Source organism: Ceratotherium simum, chromosome 1 (genome assembly GCF_057802395.1).
Source record: "Ceratotherium simum simum isolate JZ-2026a chromosome 1, ASM5780239v1, whole genome shotgun sequence".
NCBI lineage: Eukaryota > Metazoa > Chordata > Mammalia > Perissodactyla > Rhinocerotidae > Ceratotherium > Ceratotherium simum.
In genome coordinates, this window is record NC_141900.1 from 91,344,372 (window position 1) to 91,360,912 (window position 16,541).

Below are 16,541 nucleotides of genomic sequence, written 5' to 3' on the forward strand. Positions count from 1 at the left end.
CTCAATGCAGTTTTAATTTGCATTTCCCTAATGATTAGTGACACTGAGCACCTTTTCATGTGCTTATTGACCATTCATATATCTTCTCTGGAGAAATGTCTATTCAAGTTCTTTGCCCATTTTTGAATCGTGTTGTTGGATTTTTCTGTTGTTGAGTTTTAAGAGTTCACTATATATTCTCAATATTAATCCTTTATGAGATGTATGATTGGCAAATATTTTCTCCCATTCTGTGGGTTGCCTTTTTACTTTTTGAACAGCGTCTTTTGATGCACAAAATTTTTAAATTTTCATGAAGTCCAATTTGTCTATTTTTTCTTTGGTTACCTGTGCCTTCGGTGTCATATCCAAGAAGTCACTGCCAAATCCAATGTCACAAGCTTTTGTCCTATGTTGTCTTTTAAACAACAACCCTTTTAAAAAGGGTTTTATTGTTTTAGGCCTTACATTTAGGTCACTGATCCATTATGAATTAATTTTTGTATATGGTGTTAGGTAAGGATCCAACTTCATTCTCTTGCAGGTGGATACCCAGTTTTCCCAGTACTATTTATTGAAAAGACTGTCCTTTGTCCATTAAATGGCCTTGGCACCCCTGCCAAAAATCATCTGACCCTGTTGTCTATTTCTGGGCTTTCTACTCTATTCCATTGGTCCATATGCCATATGTCTGTCTATATGCCAATACTGCACTGTTTTGATTACTGTAGCTTTGTAGTAAGTTTTGAAATCAGAAAGTGTGGGTCCTCCAGGTTTTTTGTTCTTTTTCAAGATTGTTTTGGCTATTTGTGGTACCTTGAGATTACATGTGAATTTTAGGAAAGGTTTTTTTAATCTGCAAAAAAAAACATTGGAATTTTGATAAGGATTGCTTTGACTCTGTAGACAACTTTGGGGTAAAATTGACATTTTAATAATATTAAGTCTTCCAATCCTTGAATATGGGATGTGTTTCCTTTCATTTCCATCTCTAATTTCATTCCACAATGTTTTGTAGTTTTCATTGTGCCAGTTTTTCACTTCCTTGGTTAATTCCTAAATATTTTACTCTTTTTGAAGCTATTGTGAATGAAACTGCTTTTGTAACTTCCTTTTCAGATTCTTCATGTACAGAAATGCAACTGGTTTTTGTGTTGACTTTGTATCCTACTTTATTGCTGAATTCATTATTAGTTCTAACAGCATTTTTGTGTGTGTGGAATCTTTAGGATTTTCTACATATAAGATCTTATCACCTGCAAACAGAGATAATTTTACTTCTTTTCCAATTTGGATGCTTTTTCTTTTTCTTAGCTAATTGTTACGGCTAGAATATCCAGGATTATGTTGAAGAGAAGTGGTGGAAACAGGCATCCTCGCCTTGTTCCTCATCTTAGAGGACAAGCTTTCAGTCTTTCACCACTGAGTATGATGATCACTGTGGGTTCTTCACATACAGCTTTTATTATTTTGAGGTAGTTTCTTTCTATTCCTAGGTTGTTGTTTTTATCAGGAAAGGGTGTTGAATTTTGTCAAATGCTTTTTCTGCATCAATTGAGATGATCACGTGGTATTTATCACACATTGTGTTGATGTTGCATATCACATTGATCAATTTTCATATGTTAGATCATTTTTGCATCCCAGGAATAAATCCCACTTGGTCATGGTATAGAATCCTTTTAATATGCTGCTGAATTGTTTGCTTGTATTTTGTCGAGGATTTTTGCATCACTGTTCAGAAGAGATTGGTCTGCAGTTTCTTTTTCTCAGAGTGTCTTTTGTCTGGGTTTGATATCAGGGTAATGCTGGCCTAACAGAATGAGTTGAAAATGTTTCATCCTCTTCACTTTGGGGGGGAAAGATTGGGAAAGACTGGCATAGGTTCTTCTTTAAACGTTTGTTAAAATTTACCAGTCAAGCCATCAGTTCCAGGGCCTTTCTTTGTTAGATGTTTTTATTACCGATTTAATCTCCTTACTACTTAGATGTCTCTTTGGGTGTTCTATTTCTTCATGATACAGTCTTGGTAGTTTTTTTCATTCGGATTTTGTCCCATTTCATCTAAGTTATCCAATTTGTTGACTTACAACTGTTCACAGTGCTCTCTCATAACCCTTTCTATCTCTGTATAATTGGTAGTAACTTGTACATTTTCAGTTCTAGTTTTGGTAATTTGAGATTTTTCTTATCATAGTCCACATAGCTAAAAGTTTGTCAACGTTGTTGATCTTTTTGAAAAACCAACTTTTAGTTTCATCGATTTTCTCTCCTCTTTTTCTATTTTCAGTTTCATTTCTCTCTGCTCTAATCTTTTTTATTTCCTTCCTTCCTCTATCTTTGCATTTAGTTTTTCTTTTTCTATTTTCTTAAGTTGTAAAGTTAGATTGTTGACTTGGGATCTTCCTTGTTTTACAATGTAAGCATTTACAGCTATAAATTTCCCCCTCAGCATCACTTTTGATGTTTCCCGTAAGTTTTGGTATGCTGTGTTTTTGTTTTCATTCGTCTCTAAGTATTTTCTAATTTCCTTTGTGATTTCTTCTTTGATCCATTAGTTGCTTAAAAGTGTTAATTTCCAAAATTCTCTGAATTTTTCAGATTTCCTTTTGTTAATTATTTCTTTATTAACATCCTGTTGTGGTCAGAGAAGATACTTGGTATATCTATCTTTTTAAATGTCTGGACACTTAATTTGTGGCTTAACATAAGCTCTATCCTGAAAAATGTCCCTCGTGCACTTGAGAAGAATGTGTATTCTGTTGTTGTTGGGTAGAATGTTCTGTATATGTCTGTTAGATCTAGTTTATCATGTTGTTAAAATCCTCTATTTCCTTACTTACGGTCTGTCATTAAGCATGTAAATGTTTATAACTGTTATATTTTCTTGCTGTATTGAACCTTTTATTAATATATAATGTCCTTCTTTGTCTCTTGCAATCTTTTTGATTTAAAGTCTATTTTGTCTGATATTAGTATAGCCACCCCTGCTCTCTTTTGGTTACTATTTGCATGGAATATCTTTTTCCATCCTTTTACTTTCAACCTGTTTGTGTCTTTGGGTCTAAAGTGAATCTTTTGTAGACAGCAAACAGTTTGATCATGTGTCTTCATCCATTGTCTATCTTTTGATTGGAGAGTTGAATTAATTGACATTTCAAGTCACTATTTATAAAGAGGGAGGTACTTATGTCATCGCGCCATTTGTTTTCTTATAAGATTCTTAGAAATTTTGTACAAATTAAGATGTCTGAACATTTAAGGACAATGGGAAATCAGGAAGCTCTTTAAGTGAATTAATCACATTTATATTATAGAAAGGGCATTCATCCATTCATCTATATGCCTTTTAGCTTTTTTGTCCCTCATTCCTGCATTACTGTCCTCTTTTGTGTTCAGTTGATTTTTTGTAGTGAAATGTTTAAATTCCTTTCTCATTTCCTTTTATGTATCTCCCAGAGCTACATTCTTTTTTGTCATCATGAGAATTACATCCTAAAGTTATGACTCTAATTTAAATTTATACCAATTTCAATAACACACACAAACTCCTTTACAGCTCTGTCCCACTACTTTCAGTTACAAATGTCACAAAATTACATCTTTATACATTGTATGCCCCAAAACATAAACTAATAATTCTTTTAAATGCAGTCTCTTAAATTATGTAGAAAATAAGATTTGGAATATCAAATCAAAGTTACAACAATACTAGCTTTTATACTAATTTTTTTTTCTTTTAACATATTGGTCTCAAATCACATAGAAAACAAAAAGTATACTTACAAACCAGTGTTACAATAATACTAACTTTTACAATTGCCCATTGATTTACCTTTATTGAGATCTTTACAATTTCTCTCTACAGCTTTAAGTTACTGTCTAGTATCCTTTCATTCCACCTTGCAGGACCCCCTTAAGCATTTCTTACAAGGAAGGTCTAGAGGTCACAAACTCTCTTAGGTTTTGTTTCTCTGGGAATGTCTTAATTTCTCCCTGACTCATGAAGGACAGTTTTGCTGGATATAGCATTCTTGGTTGATAGCTTTTTTTCTGTTAGCACTTTCAATATATTGGCCCACGGTCTTCTGGCTTCCAAAGTTTCTGAAGAGAAATCTGCTGACAAATTATTGAGGATCCCTTGTATGTGATGATTCAATTCTCTTGCTGCTTTCAAGATTCTCTCTTTGTGTTTCTCTTTTCAATGTTTGACTATAATGAGTCTTGGTGCGGGTTTCTTTGAGTTCATTTTACTTAAGTTTGTTGAGCTTCCTGGATGTTTATACTCATGTTTTTCATCAAATTTGGTATGTTTTCAGCCACTATTCCTTCAAATATTCTCTCTGTGCCTCTCTCTCTCTCTTCTCCTTCTGGGACTCCATCAGTGCATATCCTGGTCCACTTCATGGTGTCCCATAGGTCCCTTAGGCTCTCATGGCTTTTCTTCAATCTTTTTTCTTTCTGTTCCTCAGATTTGATCATTTCCATTGTCCTATCTTCAAGTTTGCTGATTCTTTCTTCTGCATACTCAAATCTGCCTTTGAATCCCTCTAGTGAATTTTTTGTTTCAGTAATTGTACTTTTCAGATCCAGAATTTCTTTTTGGTTTCTTTTTAGGTTTTCTACTTCTTTATTGATATTTCCACATGGTTCACACATACCTTTCTTGGCTTTCTCCACAACTTCCTTTAGTTCTTTACACATCTTTAAGAGAGTTGTTTTAAAGTCTTTGTCTAGTATTTCTGCCATTACGTCTTTTGCAGGGACAGTTTCTGGTGATTTATTTTTTTCTTTAGAATGGGCCATACTTTTCTGTTTCTTTGTGTGCCCTGTGAGTTTTTGGTCGAATCTAGTAACGTGGTACCTCTGAAACTCAGATTCTCCCCCTTCCCCAGGTTTTTTCTTTGTTATTGCTTTTGGTCATTGTTTTTGTTTTGTGGCTTGTTGTAGGTTGTCTCTGTGCCAAGGATCAGCCTTAGGTGTAAACTTAAGCTTTTCTCGAGTCTTTTCCGAGCCTTTCTCTCGATATGTACAGTCACTTTCTAATTTTCCTTGTATATGCAGTTGTTTTTGAATGTTCTAGTCTTCAATCACTAGCTCTTAAAATGGGAAAAAGTGAAAACTGAAAGGGGGGAAAATGGGCACTAGCCCTATAAATCCTCTGGAAATCACTTCAACCAAAGGGATTGGGGCTTGCAACAACAGGGCAGATTCAAGAACAATGGCTGCCCGCCTCTTTGTCTGCAACTCTGTCATCAGAAGCAATAATCAGCAATCAGAGCAGAGATCCCCAAGATTTGGAAGACAGTGTCCTTTTTGCCCACTCTGGCTCCCCCAAGCTGTTTGCAAGCTGCTCCAGGCAGATGTGCACAGCTGTGTGCCACATGACTGGGGCAGAAGGATGGGTAGGCGCTAAGGCATTAAGAGCTGAAATTGATTAAAATTAACCACCAAATCTTCCCCTGGAAGTTGGAAGCCTTCAACAGACTTCAGAGTTCCAAAACAGTTACAAGACAGATTCTGCCAGTGCACCTGTTGTCCAGGTAGACAGATGGATTCCTGGAGCTACCGACATCCCCATCTTCCCCAAACTTGCACTGTTCTTATAATATGGGAATAAGGGCTTAAAGTTGAGAAAAATCAGTAGTAATAGAAATGAAAGAGTGAAAGCAAATATTACAAAGAGAGAATTGAAGTGTCTTGATCTTGGTTCACCTTCCCAGCTACCACTATTAAAGAGTGCTAAAAAATAATTTTCAACATAGGTGAGATCAGTCTTGCTATTGTCAAAGGCAATATATGAAAATACTACTGCATTCAAAATAAATCAGAAGAGGGGCCGGCCCAGTGGTAAAGGCGGTTAAGTGCGCACGCTCTGCTTTGGTGGTCCAGGGTTCTCAGGTTCAGATCCCAGGCGCGCACTGACGCACTGCTTGTCAAGCCATGCTGTGGCGGCGTCCCATATAAAGTAGAGGAAGATGGGCACGGATGTTAGCTCAGGGCCAATCTTCCTCAGCAAAAACAAAACAAAACAAAATAAATCTTAAGAATGTTTCTTGATTAAAACTAATTATAATAATTTATATCATCTTGTCCACCATGCCAACTACAATTTCATAAGCACTGATTCATAACACTTTACACTTTGCCTGGGTAATTTTTATTAACGATGCTTAAAAATTTCTAGATTAGTGTCATCAATCCAAAGACAGCTGCTGAAAAATCAGGATTGGGGCATAGTATCACTAAGCTCACATTCCACTCAGTTTTAGCGTATTCTTCAATTTATTTTAAGAATAATTAACAAATTCAAAGAATAATAAAAAGCTTTAAGAATAAAAATATAACTAGAATTGTTTTATTTCCTATGTGATCTGTAAAAAGTCAATTATAGTTAAACTTGTCATCATAAGTGTACCCATCAGTGCAAAAATGGAAAATAAAGATGGGAGAGTCCCTGCTAATGCATGTTTAACACAACAGAAAAAAAAGTGTATTTACAAATTCCAATTCCAATAAATGTGAACTCCATAGAGCTCTATCGGCTGCACAGACAACAGAGATCCTGAGGTTACCACTAACAGGTCATAGTTCTCACAACCCCCCTGGTATCAGGTGTCAAACTTCCTTTCTCATCAAGCTCTGTGTCTGCTTAGGCTTTGGTCATATTAACAAATTTGTTGTTTTACATTCAACATCCACTCATCCGTTACTACCCATTATCATGCAAAGAAGGTTAAGAAAGGAAAACAAACTTTAATAAATACCACATTTACTAATGAACAAAGAGATCTACTCTATGAAATGGACTATTCTCTGGTCAAGAACTGCCAAGCCCCAGTGACGCCAAATGAAAGAAGATTGGGTACACTAAGATAAATTGCACAGGGATTTTTTTTATTTAAAAACAAACAAAAGGACGTCAGCATCATGGCGGAGTGAGCTTTCCCGTGAACTCTTCCCCCGACAAGATACAACAAAAGCAACAGTCACAGACCAACAACGGAATCCCAGACAGTGAAAAGCTAGAGCGGAGGGATCCACACTGCCGCACACCTGAGAGAGGAACGGATCCACACTGCCGCACACCTGAGAGAGGAACGTGCTGGGCCCCCGGAGGAAGTGGGGAAAGGTAAGGAGAACTCCTCTCCCTCCCCATCAGATCAGCGATCCCGGTCCGCGCGGCTCCCAGAGAGGGGGGAGGGGCGGCCCTCGGCGGGGAAACCATGGCTCTTTGGACTCTCTCAGCCAGTGGGAAACTCCCACACAGAGGACTCAGAGGAGCCACAGGGCTACCATCAACATCTGAGCACCCCAGAGAGAGGATAAAGAGGGGCAAACGAGAAGCCTCCCACGTCAGGGACCCAGAGGGCAAAAGAGAGAGCTCCACCCTCCCCGCAAACCGGACTCTGCAGCTCAACCGACCAGACCAGACCTAGCGATCCGCAGCAGACCAGACCAAGTGATCCGCGACAGACCAGACCAAGCGATCCGCGGCAGACCTGATCAAACGACTGGACCCGTGGATCGCAGCGGGAAAAAAAAACAAAACTGCGGATCGCAGCAGAAAAACTGGGGCAGAGCGCAGGGGGCTTAGACTACACAGCCCTTTACCACCAGACAGTGGCGGCAGGTGGAAATTGCAACCAGAGATTTCCAGGATGAGAAAAAACAAAACCAACACAGGAACCACAATGCAAAAATATATGAAATCACCAGACCAGAAACAAAATGACAAGCACCCAGAAATCAACCCCGAAGACACAGAAATCCATAAACTAAATGACAGAGATTTCAAAATAGCTATCATAAAAACACTCAACAAAATACGAGACACTGTAGACAAACAATTCAATGAGATTAGGAGTTTCTTCACAAAAGAGATTGAAATCATAAAGAAAAACCAATCAGTGCTGATGGAGATGAAGAACACAATGGAGGAGATAAAGGAGAATCTGGAATCTTTAAAGAACAGAGCTGACAATATGGAAGAAAGAATTAGTACTTATAGGATAGGAATACAGATATACTCCAGATGGAAGAGGAGAGAGAACTAAGACTAAAAAGAAATGAAGAAAGACTCCAAGAAATATCTGACTCTATTAGAAAATGTAACATAAGAATTATAGGTATTCCTGAGGGAGAGAAGAGGGAAAGAGGAACAGAGAGCCTATTCAAGGAAATAATAGCTGAGAATTTCCCAAATCTGGGGAAGGAGCAGGAAATACCAGTAAGCGAAGCCAACAGGACACCTATATATATTAACAGACAAAGGCCTTCACCACGACACCTAGTGGTAAAGCTAGCCAGGGTCAACGACAAAGAAACAATATTAAGGGCAGCTAGACAAAAACAAAAAATAACGTACAAAGGAACTCCCATCAGGCTCTCAGCGGATTTCTCAACAGAAACTTTACAGGCTAGGAGAGACTGGAATGATATATTCAAAATACTGAGGGCCGGCCCTGTGGCTTGGTGGTTAAGTGCGCGCGCTGCAATGCTGGTGGCCCGGGTTCGGATCCCGGGTGCGCATCGAGGCACCACTTCTCCGTCCATCCTGAGGCCGAGTCCCACATACAGCAACTAGAAGGATGTGCAGCTATGACATACAACTATCTACTGGGGCTTTGGGGGGAAAAATAAAATAAATAAAATCTTTAAAAAAAAAAAAAAAATACTGAAAGACAAAAACTTTCAGCCAAGAATACTCTGTCCAGCAAAAAAATCCCTCAAATATGATGGAGAAATAGTAACTTTCCCAGAAAAACAAAAGCTAAGGGAGTTCACGGCCACGAGACCCCCACTACAAGAAATGCTCAAGAAGGCCCTCAGGCCTGAAAAAAAGAAGAGAAAGGGAATACAAAGCTTGGAGCAAGGAGAAAAATAGGTAGACAAAATCAGAAAAATAGTAGATCTTTACCGGAATAGGTTAGCAACCACCTAACTACCAAAATCAAAGATCAAAGGAAGGAAATCACCAAAAATAAATATAACCTCATCACTGTAAACATACACCCACAGTACAAGATAGAACAAGTTGTAACAAGAATGACTTAGAAGGGGAAGAGGAAAGAGATTGAATTGTCTTAGTATAAGGAAATAAGAGGCCATCAGAAAATGGACTATCTCACACACAAGATTTTTTGCCCAAACCTCAAGGTAACCACTAAACAAATAATCAAAGCAAAACCACATATGATAAACAAAGAGAAAACTACAAGAGTCATAAGACAGAACAACCAAACTGAATTGGCAGTCCAAAACAAATGGGACAAGAAACAAAGGAAATGCAAAAGAACCAGAAAATAAGTGACAAAACAGCAACATTAAGCCCTCATATATCAATAATTACCCTAAATGTAAATGGACTGAACTCTCCAATCAAAAGATACAGAGTGGCAGGATGGATTAAAAAGCAAGACCCAACAATATGCTGCCTTCAGGAAACACATCTTAGCACTAAAGACAAGCACAGGCTCAGAGTGAAAGGATGGAAGACAATACTCCAAGCTAATGGCAAACAAAAGAAAGCAGGTGTTGCCATACTCATATCAGACAAAGTAGACTTCAAGATAAAACAGGTTAAGGAAGATAAAGAAGGGAAATATATAATGATAAAAGGGACACTACATCAAGAAGACATATCACTTATAAATATATATGCACCCAACATAGGAGCACCAATGTACATAAAGCAACTATTAACAAACCTAAAAGGAGAAATCAACAACAACACAATAATAGTAGGGGATCTTAACACCCCACTTACAGCAATGGACAGATCATCCAGACAAAAAGTTAATAAAGAAATAGTAGACTTAAATGAAAAACTGGACGAGATGGACCTAGTAGACATATACAGAACACTCCATCCAAAAACAGCTGACTACACATTCTTCTCAAGCGCGCATGGAACATTCTCTAGGATAGACCATATGTTGGGAAACAAAGCAAGCCTCAATAAATTTAAGAAGATTGAAATCATAACAAGCATCTTTTCAGACCATAAGGCTATGAAACTGGAAATGAACCATGAAAAAAAAACTGGGAAAGTGACAAAAATGTGGAGATTAAACAACATGCTACTGAACAACCAATGGATCATTGATGAAATCAAAAACTATCTGGAAACAAACGAAAATGATAACATGCCATATCAAACCATATGGGATGCAGCAAAAGTGGTCCTGAGAGGGAAACTCATAGCGATACAAGCCCACCTTAACAAACAAGAAAAAGCCCTAATAGGCAACTTTAAATTACACCTAACAGAACTAGAAAAAGAAGAACAAACAAAGCCCAAAGCCAGCAGAAGGAGAGAAATAATAAAAATCAGAGCAGAAATAAATGAAATTGAGACCAAAAAAACAGTAGAAAGGATTAATGAAACAAAGAGTTGGTTCTTCGAGAAGATAAACAAAATCGACAAACCCTCAGCCAGGCTTACTAAGAAAAAAAGAGAAAAGGCTCAAGTAAATAAAACTAGAAATGAAAGAGGAGAAATTACAACAGATACCATGGAAATACAGAGGATTATAAGAGAATACTATGAGAAATTATATGCCAACAAATTGGACAATCTAGAAGAAATGGATAAATTCTTAGACTTATACAACCTCCCAAAATTGAACCAAGAAGAAATGGAGAATCTGAATAGACCAATAACAAGTAAAGAGATTGAAAGAGTAATCAAAAACCTCCCAAAAAATAAAAGTCCAGGACCAGATGGCTTCTCCAGTGAATTTTACCAAACATTCAAAGAAGATTTAATACCCATCCTTCTCAAACTATTCCAAAAAATAGAGGAAGATGGAACACTTCCTAAATCATTCTACGAGGCCAACATCACCCTGATACCAAAACCAGACAAAGACAATACAAAGAAAGAAAATTACAGGCCAATATCACTGATGAACATTGATGCAAAAATCCTCAACAAAATATTGGCAAACCGAATACAACAATACATTAAAAAGATCATACACCATGATCAAGTGGGATTTATACCAGGGATGCAGGGATGGTTCAACATCCGCAAATCAATCAACGTGATACATCACATCAACAAAACAAAGAATAAAAACCACATGATCATCTCAATAGATGCAGAGAAGGCATTTGACAAGATACAACATCCATTTATGATAAAACCTCTCAATAAAATGGGAATAGAAGGAAAGTACCTCAACATAATAAAGGCCATATATGACAAACCCACAGCCAACATCATACTCAACAGGGAAAGACTGAAAGCCATTCCTCTGAGAACAGGAATGAGGCAGGGCTGCCCACTCTCACCACTCCTGTTCAACATAGTACTGGAGGTTTTGGCCAGAGCAATTAGGCAAGAAAAAGGAATAAAAGGAATCCAAATAGGTAATGAAGAAGTGAAACTCTCACTATTTGCAGATGACATGATTGTATATATAGAAAACCCTAAAGAATCTGTTGGAAAACTATTAGAAACAATCAACAACTACAGCAAAGTTGCAGGGTACAAAATCAATCGACAAAAATCAGTTGCATTTCTATATGCTAATAATGAACTAACAGAAAGAGAGCTCAAAAAGATAATACCATTTACAATTGCATCAAAAAGAATAAAATACCTAGGAATAAATCTTACCAAGGAGGTGAAGGACCTATACAATGAGAACTACAAGACATTATTGAAAGAAATCCATGATGACATAAAGAAATGGAAAGATATCCCATGCACGTGGATTGGAAGAATAAACATAGTTAAAATGTCTATATTACCTAAAGCAATCTACAGATTCAATGCAATCCCAATCAGAAGCCCAATGACATTCTTCACAGAAATAGAAAAAAGAATACTAAAATTTATATGGGGCAACAAAAGACCCCAAATAGCTAAAGAAATCCTAAAGAAAAAGAACAAAGCAGGAGGCATCACAATCCCTGACTTCAAAACATACTACAAAGCAATAGTAATCAAAACAGCATGGTACTGGTACAAAAACAGACACACAGATCAATGGAACAGAATTGAAAGCCCAGAAATAAAACCACACATATACGGACAGCTAATTTTCGACAAAGGTGCTAAGAACATGCAATGGAGAAAGGAAAGTCTCTTCAATAAATGGTGTTGGGAAAACTGGACAGCCACATGCAAAAGAATGAAAGTGGACCATGTGCTATCGCCATTCACAAAAATTAACTCAAAATGGATCAAAGACCTGAAGGTGAGACCTGAAACTATAAAACTCATAGAAGAAAATATAGGCAACACACTATTTGACATTGGTTTTAAAGGAATCTTTTCGGATGACGTGCCTACCCAGACTAGGGAAACTAAAGAAAAAATAAACAAGTGGGACTTTATCAGATTAAAGAGCTTTTATAAGACAAATGAAACCAGAATCAAAATGAACAGACAACCAACCAGCTGGGAGAGAATATTTGCAAAACATACATCTGACAAGGGGTTGATCTCCATAATATATAAAGAACTCACACAATTGAACAACAAAAAAACAAACAAACCGATCAAAAAATAGGCAGAGGAAATGAACAGACACTTCTCCAAGGAAGATATACAGATGGCCAATAGGCACATGAAAAGATGCTCAACATCACTAATCATCAGGGAAATGCAAATCAAAACAACACTAAGATACCACCTCACGCCTGTTAGAATGGCTATAATCACCAAGACAAAAAACAACAAATGTTGGAGAGGATGTGGAGAAACAGGAACCCTCATACACAGCTGGTGGGAATGCAAACTGGTGCAGCCTCTATGGAAAACGGTATGGAGATTCCTCAAAGAATTAAAAATAGAGATGCCCTATGATCCAGCCATCCCACTACTGGGAATCTATCCAACGCACCTGAAATCAACAATCCAAAGAGGCTTATGCACCCCTATGTTCATTGCAGCATTATTCACCATAGCCAAGAAGTGGAAGCAACCTAAGTGTCCCTCGACTGACGACTGGATTAAGAAAATGTGGTATATATATACAATGGAATACTATTCAGCCATAAAAAAAGACAAAATCGTCCCATTTGCAACAACATGGATGGGCCTGGAGCGTATTATGTTAAGTGAAATAAGCCAGAAAGAGAAAGACAAACACTGTATGATCTCACTCATATGTGGAATATAAACCAACACATGGACAGAGAAAACTGGACTGTGGTTACCAGGGGCAGTGGGGGTGGGGGGTGGGCACAAGGGGTGAAGGGAGTCATATATATGGTGATGAACGAACAAAAATGTACAACCCAAAATTTCACAATGTTAGAAACCATTAAAACATCAATAAAAAAAAAAAAATCTACAGGCTTTCTTTCTTCTCTTTTTCCAGGTCACCACAAAGTTTATTAGCCACTTCTGCTCAGAAAGGCCTCGTTCTGAACAGGACTGTTCCTCGAACATACCAGGCAGCAAAAAGCGACATATACAGGGCCCACTTGCATTTGCATCTCAAGTTACACTAGAAGCATATCTTAGAACAACAGCAATTGTCTCCTGGGGTTCTCTGGGAATCGCTCTACAATAGGGTCCAGCTTCAGTTCTGGCACTCTTTCTGATACCATGCCTAATGTGGGCTCCAGTTCTAGCACGAGATCCAGCGCTGCCTCAAGCATTGGCTCTAACTCCAGGCCTAGCTCTGGCCCTGGTGCCAGCCCTGGCTCCAGCTCTAATGACTCCAGTTCTCCCTCCAGCTTAACCTCCAGCAGTTGCTGCAGCTCATCTACCTGTCTATTAGAGACCATAATAAGCCTATGTTTCAGGTACTTCCTCCATTCCTGGAGATTAACTTTCTCCTCATAGTAGCACCCAAAAGCCTCATCCCAGGGGACCTGGGAGTAAAGGAAGTATAGCAAGTTCTCAGGTATCTTCTCCTCAGTGAGTAGCTGGTAGTGGTGGATGATTTCAGTCAGTGTGAATGACTGCAGTACCTCCTTGGTGTGGGGCTGCACAGAGTAGGTGAGCACCTTATCATCATTCTGGTGTTGCACCCAGGAGCAGGTAATGCCCTCTTTCAATGATTCACTGAAGAGCAGTAGAAAGGTGCCCGAGGTCTTCTTCAGCAGCTGGTGTTCCTGGCTCCAGCTCACGAAGCCCATGATGCATCTATCATTCCAGAGATCCTCCAGGTGGTCATGTACCAGGTCCAGCCATGTCCAGAATGGTAGGTTGCCTGCGGGACTCTCTGGCTTAATGAAGTCAGACCAGAACAACAATACACCCTCAATCCTAGAGTTCTGCCTAAACAGCTTGTCCCTCATCATGCTCAGCTGCTCCAGTTTGAGGCCTCAGCCAATACAGGAGAACTACCAACTGAGAGCAGGGCCCAGCAAGCTCCAGAGGGGCTTTCGGGGGGCTGGAGAAGAACCACTGATTCTGCGGGTTTGAGCTGAGCAGACCAAACCAGAGAACAGAGGCCCAGGAAATCAAGAGTAGGTTCATGTTAGAAATAATCACCACATAGAGGATGTCTGTGTGTATCCAACCATGAAGCTGATAACGTGCAGTTCCTCTGTTGCACCCAGCATCCCCCTATTGCTGCCTTTCCAGAACCACCAGAGTCAGGTAGCTGAAATCCCAAAGTGAGCCCTGACTCTAACCCTTTTCAGGGGGTCAAAGTTTTCCGATTTGAAGTCAGAACGTTGAACTTTTGGAAACCTTGTAATTGCAGAGGATGCCCGTCAAGGAAGATTTCTGCAGTCAGTGACCCACTGCCTTCCTAGAATCTCACCAGAAGCCTTATTCAGACAGTGAACTTCCTCCCAGTCTTGAGGATGAGAGGTCAATGGGGAGTTTAGGGCATGCAGGGCTGGGTTTCTACCACAAAGGCTTTGCAGAGCAGACCCTGTAGCAACTCTGTGACCTGGGTCTTCTGCACGTCCATCCCTTTGGTCAGAGGGTCATCCTGATAGCCAACCAGGTGACTCAATCCCTTCAACTCCTTTAGCGGTTGACAGAGATGAAACAGCCTTGCTCCAGCTGTGAACCACTTCTCCAGCTGTTCCAACCCATGGTCCAGGGGGCTCCAATACAGGCGTTTTGCTGCTGGACTTCGCACACCTCCAACTTTGGCACCAGTAGCTCGATTAGGTAGGTAATTAATCAACCTAGCAGTGCTTTGGAGGCATCCAACACCTCCTTTCTCCTTTTATCCAGGTCACTGAGAGTTTCCCACAGAAGCTGCTAATGTCTGGTCTGATGGGGGTCCAAAGACAGCATCCTCATTGAGGTCTGGGTCTTATATCAGAACACATCCTGCTGGTCTTTCAGTTGGCTGATGGATTTCACCAGCTTCTCCATCATAGCCCTCAATTCCAGGATCCAGGATTCAATCTCATAGGTGCTTCAATGTCTGGTTCTCCTTGCTCCCACTGGCCCTCCGGAGCCTGGATCAGAATTAAAGAGATTAAAGATCATCTCAGCCAACTGGGTAGGGCCCTGGGGAAAGGCCAAATGTCCTGATAGAATTTCTGCAAGTTGTGCTGTAGCAAAAAGCACTCAGGGTCCTGGCTATAGCAGCCACACTCACAGTTCAGTTGGTCAAAGAAGTGGAAGAATAGCATATTAGACTTGGAATCATTGTTGCCCAGTGCAGCCTCCTGCCAGTTCTGGTCTTCAATCCAGACCACCAAGTACTGTCCAATGTCTACCAGCAAGATATCTGAGTAGAACTGGTGCAAATGATCCTGAAATGGAGTGTCAAGATTCTGCAGCATCTCCCACTGTGTCATTTGGGGTCTGAGTCTGGCTATGGGCTCAGTTCTTGCTCCCTCTAGTGGTTTGGTCACAGGTTCCAATCCCCAGAGGGAGCTCCAGCACCAGCACCTCCCACTCTACCCTCTTCAGCCCCTCTGACCTGCTTCAGTGGGGAGCTGAACCCCAGAGCTCGCCATTCCCAGCCACGCACACCAACACTGGCTGCCACTCAGCCCAGGCTTTCTTAAATCAACCTCTTTTTGACACACTAAAAAAAAAAATTGCTTGCATTTCAGAGCAGAAGTTTTGTTGTTCTTTCCATTTTCAATAGGAAAAATTAACAAGCTTTTGCATAGCATCAAGGAGTGGGGCAGAGGTTGCCTAGTAAGGAAAAAAACTAGAAAGGTGTTGAAAAGCTGAAGCATACTAATTTGGTTCTCTTGGATAAAAGCAAAGAAAAGCAAATAATATAAATTGAACTAAACCAAAGAATGAGAGAGAGAAAACAGAGGTTGACAATCATCTTGGAAAAGGCTAAGAGTTGAAGACCACCTATACCGATAGGTCATTCAAACACTGACAAACAGTCATAATGCTGAGAGAAGGAGAAATTCAGACACCTGGATTGAGAAGTACTGGATTCAAGTGGGACTAAGAAGTCCTAATAGGTAGTTTGGTCTCATAACACAATCAAGATATTATTTCCAGAAGGCAATGCTGTGTGTGTAAATCCTTGTACATAAAAATTCATAAACATATAATGTTTTCATTCAAACAGTCTCACTAATTTTTTTTTTTTAGTTCTACCCCTAAATAGTTCTAAAATCTAGGGTTTTACAGATTTCTCAGGAGTAAATATTTT

General features: G+C 39.4%; 1 protein-coding gene, 1 long non-coding RNA gene and 2 pseudogenes across 12 annotated transcripts in view; 1 reads left to right on the forward strand and 3 right to left on the reverse strand.

The window, feature by feature from the left end:
* Positions 1–16,541, reverse strand: part of CNOT4 (CCR4-NOT transcription complex subunit 4) — a 140,700-nt gene that overhangs the window by 37,224 nt on the left and 86,935 nt on the right. The gene's annotated exons all lie outside the window — the stretch shown is intronic.
* LOC147918280 (uncharacterized) overlaps positions 1–16,541 on the forward strand; it is a 35,211-nt gene that overhangs the window by 18,119 nt on the left and 551 nt on the right. The window lies entirely within an intron of this gene.
* Positions 13,149–15,716, reverse strand: LOC106801828 (signal transducer and activator of transcription 2 pseudogene; annotated as a pseudogene).
* On the reverse strand, positions 14,437–15,714 carry LOC147918281 (signal transducer and activator of transcription 2 pseudogene; annotated as a pseudogene).